The 14,750-nt window shown below is 44.6% G+C and overlaps 1 pseudogene; it reads right to left on the reverse strand.

Moving 5' to 3' along the window:
* Positions 1-11,910: 11,910 nt before the first annotated feature.
* LOC108299578 lies at positions 11,911-14,487 on the reverse strand (annotated as a pseudogene).
* Between the last annotated feature and the right edge of the window lie 263 nt (positions 14,488-14,750).

The following is a 14,750-nucleotide window of genomic DNA, read 5'->3' on the forward strand; positions in this document are numbered from 1 at the left end:
GAACCCTCGACCTCACCAGCTTACCTATTACATTAACTCCCAAGACAATACCATCTCTGTCCTCCTGAAAGGGAATGAGACCTGGAACTTTATCTAAAGAGGGGTCTCAGTTCTGAGCGACTCAGGAAGGATGGATGTCTACCAGTCTCCATTGCTAGAGAAGGATTCATTAGGGGCACCCCAAATTCTACCTCTTAGAAGAGCCATCCCACACCAATTCCATGCAATAGTTGCCTCAGGGAAGGTCATGCAATAGTCCTCAGCTTTCCATCAGGGCTGGTGGTCCAAAATCAATCTCTCATCTGCTCCACTGGCAGTGCCCTCCATTGTGGGTGCCAAGAAAGTGGTACTTTAGCTGGGGGGGTCAAGCAGAAAGGAAAAGATACATAACTGCAGCTGCACCGTGTCATGACGTCAGGGACTGGAAACTGAAGAAGGCACGGGAGGGAGAAAGGTGAGGGATGTTTGTTTGGAAACCATCTCGCACAGTCCAAATTAAACAAGCTGTTTTCTCAAGTCTACCTTCCATCTCTGACTGTCTCTCTACTTATTCTTACCTCTCCTAAAACCTCTCTCCCTCAACCCAATGTCCCACTTCTATAAGAGTCTAAGGAATTCTTCTTGATCCTTTAAGAGCCTCAATTGCTGCATAAACTTAGTATCACTGGTCCCATTTTAAAATGCCAAGAACAAAGCAAGGCCCACATCCTCTCCTTGAAAACTGCAGCCATCTCTGACCTCTCTCCCACCTCACCAGTCTTGAAATTTACTGACTGTATCATTCATTTAAATACTTGAGCCTCTGTTCGGCCCAACAGAGGCCATGGCCTTTTTGTCTTGAATATTCTTAGATTATTTCATGTAAGTATCTTATCTTCCTGGGAAAACTGTAGGCTCCCTGGAGTCTAGGACATGTAGTTCTTTAGTATATGACACTGTGTCATATACAACGTTCTATATTTGGTTCTGAATACACAGGAAATGTTTTTTATGAAGCTGCAATGAGCTGAACAGAATCATAGGGAGGCATATGACAAAAGATAAAATCACTGGGCACTCACCAGGAAAATGTTTGTGGCCTCCAATTTCAGGTAAGCAATGCCTAGGATGGGCCCCAAGGTATAAGGCAGAATAACACATGGGCCAGTACCTGTTGCAATAGGTAAGCTGGTTTGGGATTGAGCAGTCTGCACATGCAGAGGGAAGAGGGAGGAAGATCTGTGTTTTATTTGGACTGAGACTCAACATCAAGCCAGGCTGCCCAAATGGCAACACTTCCCTGGAACAGGTGCCAAGTTCATCAGATTAGCTGTCCATTAGTCATTTGGCACTATTCTATATCTCTATCATCATCCAGTTTTCAAAGGACACCGGATTTTACCTCAACCCCCACCTTTGTTGAAACAAATAACTCATCAACTTACCCAATTGAACAATGTAATTCAGAGGTAGCCCTGGGAATTTCACTGACAGCTCTAGAGTTCCATGTCTACTCCCTGCAGTTGGAAGTAGGCTTCCCTGTTCTCTCACCAGCACATTTGAACTCTAAAAGGGGTTTTTTCTATTGGCCTCCCCTGCAGATGTTTAATGGCCATTTTTCTAATGGCCTCCCTCCCTAGCAAGAATGAACCTTCAGCCAGGCAGAGCGGCTCATGCCTATAATCCCAGTACTCTGGAAGACCGAGGCGGGAGGATCACTTGAGCCCAGGAGTTCAAGACCAGCCTGGGCAACATAGGGAGAACCTGTCTCTACAAAAAAAAAAAAAAAAAATTGGCTGGGCATGGTGGTGCACACCTGTAGTCCCAGCTACTCAGGAGGCTGAGGTGGGAGGATCGCTTGAGCCCAGGAGGCAGAGGCTGCAGTGAGCCAAGATCACGCCACTGCATTCTAGCCTGGGTGACAGGGGAAGACTCTGTCTCAGAGAAAAAGAAAAACTTTCTGGCCACTATATGAGTAGGAGAAATCAGCAACCTGAGAGACGTCGGTACTCACAGAGTATACAGCGTGAGGCTAGTGTTGGAGTCTCTGGAGGGCTTGTCAGTATTAGGAGGGGCTTCAGAGAGCACCTGCTCCATCACCAGTGTTAACAGGCCAGGAGCCTGAGGCCTTGGAGACTGGACGACCTCCCAAGGCCACACCGTGTCATCACAGTGTCTCTGCACCTGGGGCTTTGGCCTCCAAACTCCCAGTCCCAGGTTTTCCCAGTATCCAAGAAGAAAATAATGCAAAGAATTAAAAAATAAGGTACAAACTCTGTGGTAAAACTTGATGGGTGAGAAGGACAATATCCTTTGAGAGCTCACAAAGAACAGCAACAGAAACGTTCCACAGAACAGCTAGAGTGGGTTGTGGAGCTCATTGTTGACAGAAGTATCTATAGTGCCCACCAGACCACGTGTGTGTTTGCTAGGGCTACTGTCATGAAGACCACAGACTGGGGGGCTTTTTCCTTTGAGCCTCTGTTCAGCCCGACAGAGGCCATGGCCTTTTTGTCTTGACTATTCTTAGATTATTTCATGGAAGTAATTTATCTTCCTGGGAAAACTGTAAGCTTCCTGGAGTCTAGGACATGCAGTTCCAGGGTCTCACTCTGTCACCCGGACTGGAATGCAGTGACGGTCACAGTCCACTGCTGCCTTGACTTCCCAGACTCCAGCAATCCTCCCACCTCAACCTCCTGAGTAGCTGGGCCTACAAGTGTGTGCCACAATGCCAGGCCAATTTTTGAAATTTTGGTAGAGATGGGGTTTCACCGTGTTGCCCAGGCTGGTCTCAAACTCCTGAGCTCAAGCACCACCACCTCAGCCTCCCTAAGTACTGGGATTACAGGCGTGAGCCACCACGCCCAGCTGACTAGGGGGCTCAAACAACAGAAATGTATTTCCTCTCAGCTCTGGAAGCCAGAAGTTCAAGACTGAGGTGTCAAAAAGTTGGCTTCTTCTGAGGCCTCTCTGCTTGGCTTGTAGATGGCAGCCTTCTCCCTGTGTCTAGACATGGTCATCACCCCTCTGTGTGCCTCTGCATCCTAATCTCCTCTGCTTATAACGCCACCAGCCTATTGGATTGGGATCCACCCTAAAGACCTTATTTTAACTTACCCCTTTAAAGTCTCTATCTCCAAATACAGACACATTCTAAGGTACTGGGGGTTAGGACTTCAACGTATGAATCTGAGGACGACAGCATTCAGCCGATAGCACTCAATAACATTTCATTCTTAATCTACTAGTGGGGAGTGGTCCAGTTCTCCTCCTCCTCCAACAGGAGATTTGGGCTAGTCTGCTGAGACATTGGCCTAGAAACTACAGTGGGGCTGGTGCCTCTCAATCCAGCAGCCAGAGCAGGACCGCAGGGCTCCCTGAAGAGCCAGGAGCCAACCTTCCAGGAGCGACTGCCCTGAGTCATTCCACGTGCCCTTGTCACACTCTTCTCACCAATCTCCGTGGATGTCCACATGCAAATACAGAATAAATAGGAGACTTTCTGAAAGAAACGCAGTTTGGCCTTTGGCCCATTCACGTGGAACAGAACTCCTGGGTTAAAGAGTAGAGGGAACTGTGATGGAGATGAAGGTTACACTGTGGCCCTGGCCTGGTCCCAAGTGAGCAGTATCCTCAGGCCCTGAGGCTGGAGAGATGGCTGCCACCCCAGCTGCCCTGGCCTGGCCTACCCTGCAGGGGTGAGCTGGTGGGGCAGTGCCTCCCTCCAGCTTCACATTTTCTACAGATTCTTCACACATCTGCAGCCACTTCCTGAAGACAGAAATCAGTTGGTGCCTGCCTGTTTGGAAAGTCACCAAAGTAAAGAGCAAAACAGCATCCAAATTGGTGGAAAACACTCTTTCAAGTCTGAAAAATAGTCCTTTGATTATGTAAAAAATTGACCATAAAGATAGTACAGAAATTGTGTCACTGGGAGCAAAGTGTGTGGTGATTTTAAAAAAAGAAAAAAAAGGCCAGGACATGAGAACTGTGTTATAAATCATGCTCCACTTTTGGAGGAAGAACCAATAAGAGTCTAAAACCTAGCTGGGCATGGTGGCTTACACCTGTAATCCCAAGATTTGGGGAGGCCAAGACAGGAGGATCGCTTGAGGCCAGGAGTTTGATACTGGCCTGGGCAGTATAGCAAGACCCCATCTCTACTAAAAACAAAACAAAACCAAAAAATGAAAAAGCAAAAACACAAAAACCGTAGCCAAGCATGGTGATGCATGCCTGTGGCCCCAGCTACTCAGGAGGCTGAGGCAAGAAGATCTCATGAGCTCAGGCATTTGTGGGTGCAGTGAGCTATGATTGAGCCACTGCACTCTAGCCTGGGGACAGAGCAAGACCCTAACTCTTTCAAAAAGCACAAAACCATTGTGCCCCCCTGTAGCAAGGAACTTACAAGAAGGACAGGTTTGTCTAACTCCTAGGACAACAAACATCAAGGGAACATCAAAAATGCTTCTCTGACCTTGCTCTAGACTCACTTGATCATTTACAAATGAGCCCTGTCTACCTACAAATGTGAAGTTCTCTGTGAATGAGATGAAACTTTGGTCACTTGCCGTATCTAGGGTCAAATAGCCTTTGGTCCATGCTTGTCAGAAAGACCCAATGACACAGGACACAAGGCAAAATGCCAAAAACTCCCCAAGCCTTTCTTATTCTCATACCCTTGGAGTCTTTCCTTGACAAAGTCAGTGGAGCAGTCCAGTCACAAAAGATACCCTGGCATTATTTAAGGTGCCTTCCCAGCTCAGAGCTTGATGGCTCCTTTACTTCCATTGACTATTCAACATTAGGGGATTTTCATGAGCCTGACACCAAGCACTGCCCTTATCAGAAGCATGGCACATTCAGGATAGCAAACTGCTCCCCATGGCTAGTATGTAAGGTGTGTTTTGCTTTAGATAATGTAAAATTTTCCCCTCTCTGTCCAACTGCACACAAATTCTTTGTTGTTTGTTTCTTGGGTGTTTTGTTTTGTTTTGTTTTGTTTGTTTGTTTGTAAGACGGGTTCTCATTTTGTCACCCAGGGGCTGGAGTGCAGTAGCACAATCATGGCCCACTGCAGCCTCCACCTTCTGGGCTCAAGCAATCCTCCCACCTCAGCCTCTCAAGTAGCTGGGACCACAGGCCCATAATACCACATCTGGTTCATTTTTAAAATTTTTTTGTGGAGCTGGGGTCTCTACAACTGTGTTGCCCAGGCTGATCTCCAACCCCTGGGATCAAGCAGTCCTCCTGCCTCAGCCTCTCAAAGTGCTGGGATTACGGGTGTGAGCCACTGCACCCCGCCTGCACATAAATTCTAAATAGGGCAAGTAAGCCAGGCAGTTGCTATGTAGGAATTTTTAAATCTGAAAATCCAAAACCTATGTGTGGAAAACACTACCTGAATGTACAGAGAGAAAACGTTGTGTCCTTTGTTGATGAAGAAAACCAAATCTTGTGAAATATTTAAAGAGGTTTATTCTGAGCCAATATGAGTACTCTGGCCCCACGGAACAGTCTCAAGAGGTCTTGAGAAAGTGTACCTGAGAGGATCAGGTTACAGTTTAGCTTTATACATTTTAGAGAGATGAAAGTTTCAGGCAAAGGCATCAATCAATACATGTAAGGTATATATTGGTTCGGCCCAGAAAGGCTGGTCATCTCAAAGCAGGGACTTACAGGTCATAGGTGGATTCAAAGATTTTCTGATTGCCAACTGGTTGAAAGAGTTCAACTTTGTGTAAAGGCTTGCCAGTAGAAAAAAGTGCTTGAGTTAAGCTAAGCGGGGTTCTGGCAACCAGGGCTCTTGCTACATAGATGAAGCCTCATAGGCAGCAGTCTTTGGAGAGAATAGATGGTAAATGTCTCTTTTTGGACCCTAAAGGGTGTTTATCCCTCCTAAATTCAGGAAAGCCCTGTGTGCATTAATGGAGATTGTCTACAGATTCAAATTTCCTCCCCTAAAAGACAGTTTTGTGGGATCATTTCAAAATATGTCAAAGAAATATATTTTGGGATAAAATCTTTTTATTTCCTTCAGGGTCTACTATCTGTCCTGCGATGCTAACCAGAGTCAAGTTGGCATTTGGCGTCTTATTGCCAGAGTCTGCTTTGTTAGTCTTATGATCTCTATTTTAATATTAATGCTGGTCAATTGTGCCTAGACTCCAAAGGTAGCAGCTATAATGAGGTGGTCTGACCTTCCTTCCTGTATTAGTTCATTTTCACATTGCTCTAAAGAACTACCTGAGACAGGGTAATTTATAAAGAAAAGAAGTTTAATGGACTCACAGTTCTGTGTGGCTAGGGAGGCCTCAGAAAACTTGCAATCATAGCGGAAAGCAAAAAGGAAGCAAGGCATGTCTTCCACAATGGCAAGAGACAGAGAGCAAAGGGGTAACTGCCACACACTTTTAAACCATCAGATCCCGTAAGGACTCACTATCACAAGAACACCATGAGGGAAAGCGCCCCCATGATCCAGTCACCTCCCACCAGGTCCTTTCCTTGACACAACACATAGGGATTAAAATTCTACATGAGATTTGGGTGAGGACACAGAACCAGACCATATTACTTCCCATCATGGCTGGGTGTGATGGTTAATACTGAGTGTCAACTTGATTGGATTGAAGGATGCAAAGTATTGATCCTGGGTGTGTCTGTGAGGGTGTTGCCAAAGGAGACTGACATTTGAGTCAGTGGGCTGGGGAAGGCAGACCCACCCTCAATCTGGTGGGCTCAATCTAATCAGCTGCCAGCAAATGTAAAGCAGACAGAAAAATGTGAAAAGTATGAGACTGGCCTAGCCTCCCAGCCTACATCTTTCTCCCGTGCTGGATGCTTCCTGCCCTCAAAGAGCAGACTCTAAGTTCTTCAGTTTTGAGACTTGGACTGGCTCTCCTTGTGCCTCAATCTTGCAGACAGCCTATTGCGGGAGCTTGTGATTTTGTAAGTTAATACTTAATAAACTCCCCTTTACACACACACACACACACACACACACACACATATATATACACACATATATACACACACACACACATACAACTTTATATATATATATACATATGTGTGTGTGTGTGTGTGTGTGTGTGTGTGTGTGTGTGTGGGGGGGGGAGTTTATTTTTTTTTAAATGTATATATATATATATATATAATCTCCTTAGTTCTGTCCCTCTAGGGAGCCCTGACTAATACACTGGGAATTCAGTTTTTCATGTTTCTCTGGGGTTCCCTTGGTCCAAAAGGGATCCACTCAGTTGCGAGTGGGTGGCAAGGGGGTGCTTAGGATTTTATTTTTGGTTTACACGTTATTTGTAAGGACTTAGCAAAATGCAACTAAAAGTGAATAAATGAATGATCCATACTAGTCCCCATCCTCCATGGAACTAGGAACACCCATGGGCCCTTCATCCCTTTGAGACTGAGTTCCCAGAGGCTGCCCCGCAGGCTACCCAGGGAGTGCAGGAGGTGTCTGCCCTGTTTCTTGCATGTAAGATTTATCTGCTAGAAGTCATTGATAATAGTTAATATCCATGTTGGTTTAATTAAAAGGATTAGTTTTTCTCCCATATCATTAAAATGAAACTTGGTGTCGGAACAAAGAAAATCAGAAGCACTCTAGCAATATGCATCCAATTAGATAACCAGTAAATTTCATAACAACAAAATGCTAATAGTTCTGCAGAAAAAGAATGGGGTAGATACTCATTTACAGTAACATTCCAGTTCTTTTTTCATTCATTAAGGAAAGGCTGCCCACTGGCCAAATTCAGGAAGTTAGTATTCTAATCAAGATAAAGACCTAGACCTGACACGTTATAATGGCCTTAGGAATGCCCAGGGCATGATGAACCAACACAACCTGCAAGGACAACTGAGGTAGAGACCCAGGTGTGGGAAAGGTTTAAACGTAACCTCCACAGCCTGGATGAGGACAGGAAGTAGCAATCCTGTACTGGAAAGGGTCAGGACATTCCACTGGGGCCACACTTCCGGCTACACCCAGGGTGAGCCCAATCCCCCAGGGCATGCAGATGAGGTCGGCAGCACAGCCCTGCCCTGCCCTTGTGGAGATGACAGCACAGGGAAGAGATGCATGCCGGGGACTATCAGAAAGCAATCCCAACTGCGTGTGAGGAAGTGTTGGGTAGAAACTCTGACTGCACATACCAGAAATGCAGAAAAGACAGTCAGAGGAGGTTCATCAGGAGGAGAAAAGCTTAAACTGGGTATTCAGGGGACAGATAAGGACTCCCTGCAGCAAAGAAGAGAATGGCATTAGAAATAAAGGAAAATAAAAATTGATTTCTTTATAAAATGGAGTCATATCTAAAGAATTGGTGGGAGTTTTCTATGACATGGGTTATTAATTAGAGAAATTTCATGAGGGCCTGGTATATTCTCTCTCCCCACTTTCTCTCTCAACTGTTGATGTGCTTTTTGTTTAGTTATGAAACCAGAGGGCATCATTCTATAAATTAGAACTTTCAGGAGAGTAGAGGCAAACCTCTGAGGTTATTCAGAGTCATTTAAACATTATCGTTAGTAAGTAAGGGTGACTCACCACAACCTCTCCTAGGCAGGTAGATTGGGTCCAAGAGGGTCATGATTCATTCTCCCTCACCCCAGAAATCAGGCTCCCTAGCATGGCAGGAAGCAGCCCCTGTCTTCTCCAGGGCAGTTGACTAGGGACTTCCAGCAGGTTTCTTGAGCCTGCTCAGCAGCCGTCTCCTGAAGGCCACTGAGACTTACTGTAAAGGGTGCAGCTCAGAAGGGGAGATCCTCCTCACCTCTGGGGAATTCAAGAATGAGGCATCAAGCCAGAATTCATTATACACTTCCCCACGTTCCACGGAACTCCTTTCCCTGAATGTCTCATAGGTTCAAACTGTAAGTCCCAGAAAGTTGACTACATGAATGTGCCTTCTAAATGAACTGTTTGTTTTAGACATTAAAGAAGATCTAAATAAGTGGAAAAATTTCCTGTTTATGAGTCAATAGACTTAACACTGATAAGATAGTGAAATTCCCCGAACTGATCTACAGATTCAACAAAAACCCTATCAGAATCTCAACTGATTTCTTCATAGGAATCAATCATGATTGTAAAATTCATATGGAGTTTCAAGGGATCCAGACTAGCCAAAACAATCCTGAAAAATAACAAAGTAGGAGAACTACACTTCCTGATTTCAAAACTTACTACAGACATTCCTGGTTACTATAAAGTAATCAAGACAGTGTAATACTAGCACAAGGACAGACATGTCGATGAATAAAATTAACAGCCAAGAAAGAAACCCCATACATCTCTGATCAACTAATTTTCTTTTTTTTTCTGTTTTTTTTTTTTTGGTTTTTTTTTTTTTTGACAGAGTCTTGCTCTGTCATCCAGGCTGGAGTGCAGTGGTGCAATCTCAGCCCACTGCAACCTCCGCCTCCCAGGTTCAAGAGATTCTCCTGCCTCCCTGCAAGAAGCTGGGACTACAGGCATGCGCCACCACGCCCAGCTAATTTTTGTATTTTTAGTAGAGACAGGGTTTCACCATGTTGGCCAGGGTGATCTCAATCTCTTGACCTCGTGATCCACCCGTCTTGGTCTCCCAAAGTGCTGGGATTACAGGCATGAGCCACCACGCCCAGCCTGTGATCAGCTAATTTTCTACAAGGGTACCAAGACTGCTATGTGGTCCTTCACATCATATGAAAAAATTAACTCAATTGGTCATTAGGAATGTAAATCAAAACCACAGTGACATACTACTTAATACCTGTGAGGATGGCTGTAATAACTTATTTTAAAAAACAGAAGATAAGTATTGATGAGGATGTGGAGTAATTAGAACTCTTATGCATTGCTGGTGGGTATGTAAAATAATGCTGCCACTATGGAAAACAGTTTAGCAGTTCCTTGAAAAGTTAAATATAGAATTACCACATGACCCAGCAATTCCACTCGTGTGTATGTGTGTGTGTGTGTGTGTGTGTGTATTGTATATATATATGGGTGTGTATATAAATATGTACAAAGTTTCTATGTGTGTATATAATATATATATATTTGTGTATATATATAACATATATATATATACACACATACATACAAGAGAAATGAGAACATATACCCACATAGAAACTTGTACAGAGATATTTATAGCAGCATTATTTATAATATCCAAAAGGTGGAAACAACCCAAATGCCTGTCAATGGATGAATATATCAGCAAATGGCACTATATACATACAATGGAATATTCAGCCACAGGAAAAGGAATGAAGTACTGATACATGCTGTAACATGGATGAATCTCTAAAACATTATGCTAACTGAAAGAAACCAGGCACAAAAGGTAACATATTGGAATATTCCTTCTATATAAAATAGCCAGAATAGGCAAATTCATCAAGACAGAAAGTAGACTAGTGGTTAACAGGGGATTTAATTATTTGGGGTGATTATTTCATGGATATGGGTTGTTCTTCTGGGGTGGTGAAAACGTTTTGAAACTAGAGAGAGGTAGCGGTTATACATTATAAATGCACTAAATACCACAGAATTGTACATTTTAAACTGGTTAATAGTATGTTACATAAATTATACCTCCATTTTAAATGGTTAACTCAGAATAGAGGAAAGATCTAAAATAAAGAGCTAAGAGTAAGATCCAGGGCCAGGAGCCTGGGCTTACACCTGTAATACCAGTGTTTTGAGAGGCCCAGGTTGGAGGGTTGCTTGAAGCCAGGAGTTTGAGATTAGCCTGGGCAAATAGTGAGACCTTGTCTCTACAAAAAAAAAAAATTTTTAACTAGCCAGGCATGGTGGTGCACACCTGTAATCCCAGCTAATGGGGAGGCTCAGGCAGGAGGATCACTTGAGCCCAGGAGCTTGACAGTGAGCTTCATCAAGCCACTGCAATCCAGCCTGGGTGACAAAGCAAGATCTTGTCTGTATTAAAAAACTCTTATGACTCAATGTAAAAAGACTGATTATCCAATCTTAAAATGGGCAAAAAATCTGAATACACATTTCTCCAAAGATGATATATAAATGGCCAATATGCACATCTAGAAATGCTCTAGATCATTAGTCATTAGAGAAATGCAAACAAAAACCATAACACTACTTCTCACTCACTAGGATATTTTTTAAAGAAAGAAAGAAGAAAAGAACAAGTGTTGGCCAGGATGTGGAGAAATTGGAACCCTCGTACAGTCAGGCAATTCCTCAAATGATTAAACATAGAGTTACCATATGATCCAGCAATTCCACTACCAGGTATATACCAAGAGAATGAAAACACTCCCTCACAAAAGCTTACATACAAATATTTACAGCAACATTGTATAAGAGAAATGAGAACATATACCCACAAAGAAACTTGTACACAGATGTTTATAGCAGCATTATTCATTAGAGCCAAAAGATGGAAGCAACCCGAATGTCCATCAACTGATGAATGGATAAACAAAATGTAGCATACACATACAATGGAATAATAGTCATAAAAAGGATTGAAGTGATGATACATGCTACAACACGCATGAACCTTGAAAACATGCTAAGTGAAAGAAACTAGGCACAAAGTCCACATATTATATAATTCCATTCATATGAAAGTCCGGAATAGAGAAATCTATAGAGGCAGAAAGTATATCAGTGCTTGTTTAAGGCTGGGGTCGGGAGAGAAGACGGGGTGATAGCTAAAGAGTAGCAGGTTTCTTTTGGAAGCAAAGAAATGTTCTAAAACTGCCTGTGATGATGGTTGCACAACTCTGCACATACTAAAGTGCAGTGAATTGTATACTTTAAATGGACAAATGTATGGCATGTTAATTATACCTCAATCAAGCTTCTTTTTTTTTCCCCACAGATGAGGGGCCTTTGTTGGATGGTGAGGGTGCATATAGACAGGTGGGAGGCTGCTAGATGGTGTTGCATACCTTCTCAGTTTGCAGTGGTCCCTGAATGTCCAGTTTGCAAGTCTTGCTGTCCTTGTCAATGATCTCCAGCCACAGCTTGAGGAGCCGCTTTTCAGCCTGGGGTGAGGGCAGTTCTGGGCTCTTGCTTAGCTGCTTGTCTGAGTCCTCCACCGTGGTATGCAGAGTACAGCCCCTGGCAGCAGGTCCTGCTCGTAGGCTGCTGCCAGCTGGTTCATCACAGGGCACTCTACCTCATGTTTGATGGAGCGGGCACCATCGTGTGGTATTGTAGGCATCAACCAGCATGTCTGCCACCTCACGGTCCCAGAGCAGCATGACATTGTGCCTTTGCTTGACTCTTTTAGCCCAGAAGCTTAGCTCCTTGTTGATAAGTTGGATGAGCTACAAGTGGCAGAAGGGAGGAAGCAAACAATCTCTGATCCGTCCCAGAAACTCATCCCTCTGGAAGTGAGCTTTCAGGATAGGGCAAATCATTCTCCTTGAAGTTCTTTGAGATAGTGATCTTGTCACTTACCTGGACATCCCCCAGGTTTTCAGCAATACGGTTACAGCTCATCTCCAAAGCTTTCCTTCCGCCTCAGCTGCAGCATGTGCTATGTGATCTTGTCACTGGCCACACAGGAGATCATGATGAAGATGTCGTCCTTGCAATCAATGGTCATCCCTCTTCCATCTGTCAGCCGGCCCTCATCCAACAGCTGCAGCATGATGGTGAGCACATCTGGATGGACCTTGTCTACTTCATCAAAGAGCACCACAGCATTGGGGCACTGCATCAACTTCTTGGTCAGCTGGCCACCCTCCTCATGGCTGATGTAGCCTGGTGGGGACCAAATAAACTTGGCCACCTATTGTTGCTCCTGGAACTCAGACATGTCCAGCCTGATGAAGTCCTTTTTAGCATCTTTGTGCATATATTTGGCTGTCTGCTTGCCCAGCTCTGTTTTTCCTATTCCAGATGATCCCTAGAAAAGGAAGACCAAGAGGGTGTTCTTCCTCGTACCAACCATTCTCCTTCCTCCAGATCGCAACGCCCTCTGTGGCAATAGCACTCTCCTGGTCGGTGATGTGCTCCTTCAGTCGCTGCTCCAGGAGGAAGCGGCACCACTCCTCAGCCTCACACTTCCACTGCTTCTCTTGGTACTTGGCTTCAGAAGTGCTCAGAAGCTTCGTCACTTCCCCTTTTTGGGCATAATCCAAGGGTGTGTGTTCCATTTCACCGCTCTGCAGGGGGTTGGCTCCTCCATTAAGCAGCTCCTCGGCAGTGCGGCAGTCATCAGCAAGCACAGCATAGTGCAGGGCTGTGCAGCCCTTGAAACTGATATGGTTGTTCAGCCGGTTGTTGAAGTCACCCTCTTGGGTGACCAGGACTTCCAAAGAATGTTCCTTGGCGGTCTTGCAAACACTGCTGAAATAATCTCCAAGGTTTAGATCAGCCCTGGCAGCATGCAGGACCTGTACCAGACTGTTGTTTCGATTGATGGCTGCCACAATGAGTGCTGTCCAGCCAAGTCTGTGCCTTGCATTAATATCTGCACCTTCTGAGTTATTTATGGCTCAAAGCCAGAGCCCACTACAAAAGTGCTCTTTCCTTGGGTTGCTACCCACAACTGGAAGGAAATTTATACCGAAAACTTCTTCTAATTCCATCTTATTTATCTGAGATTGAAATGCTTTTAGCGATTGAAATCTTCATGGTATCTAATGCTAGTAGTATTCAGAGTCCTGGAACTTCTACACAGATACTACAGATAGTTTTGAAAAGGTGTGAAAACAACCAGTCTCGGAGGAATGATGATTATCAAGCCGCAGTGGAAAGGTTAATTATGGCTGCTCGTATATCGGATCCAAAGCTTTTCATCAAACACATGACTGTCAATGTTAATAAGGAACAAGTTTATAGTTTGGAACATTGTTCTGCCCTGAAATGGTTAAATGAGAATATGAAGTGGGCTGGAAAGGTTTGGCTTTTCAGTAACCATTAGTTAATAAAGTCTGCTCTTTTTTTTTTTTTTTTTTTAAGTTCAAGTAATCATTGTTGAAAATAAAAGGCAATAAAAATAAAGACAGTTTCACTATAAAAAATATATATATATCTGCACCTTCTGACAACAGCCTGCTGACTTCTTGCAGACCGTTGGCACGCACAGCTTCCATCAGGGCTGCATCCTTGTTGGATGGACTCTAGCTGTAGCAATGAACCACCAGCACTGTGGTCAGGGCCCACATGCCCAGTTGGGCCCTGTTGGGGACCCAGTTCCAGCTGCCCTGTCCTGGGAGTGCTTCTCCAGGGCCAGGAAGGTGTCTCTAAGTGGCAGCTATGAGGCATTTGGTATCAAAGCATCCTCCCTGGTGCCACCCCACATCTAGAGAGCAAGGCCAGCGATGTTCCAGGGCACCTCCCGGCAGCTGCCCTCAGCCACTGCAGCTCCCCAGACCTCCAGTGCTCACATTCCAGCCAATGGCACCTCCATGGCCCTAGAGCGTTGGGGACCTGAGCAGCCAGAGGAGTAGCCACGCCACCAGTGCTTTTCTCCTCAACACCAGGGACCCCAGCATCATGACAGCTGCTTCAATAACCCCCTCAATCAGGCTTTAAAAAAAAAAATTAAGGTTCCAGGCTGGGCATGGTGCCTCACACCTTTAATCTGTAATTCCAACAATGGGAGGCCAAGGTGAGCAGATTGTTTGAGCCCAGGAGTTCCAGACCAACCTGAGAAACACAGCAAAACTTCATCTCTATGAAAAATGCAAAATTATCTGGGCTTAATGGTACACACCTGTAGTCCCAGCTACTTGGGAGGCTGAGGTAGGAGGATCTG

Source organism: Cebus imitator, unplaced genomic scaffold (assembly GCF_001604975.1).
Source record: "Cebus imitator isolate Cc_AM_T3 unplaced genomic scaffold, Cebus_imitator-1.0 Scaffold23, whole genome shotgun sequence".
Taxonomy (NCBI): domain Eukaryota; kingdom Metazoa; phylum Chordata; class Mammalia; order Primates; family Cebidae; genus Cebus; species Cebus imitator.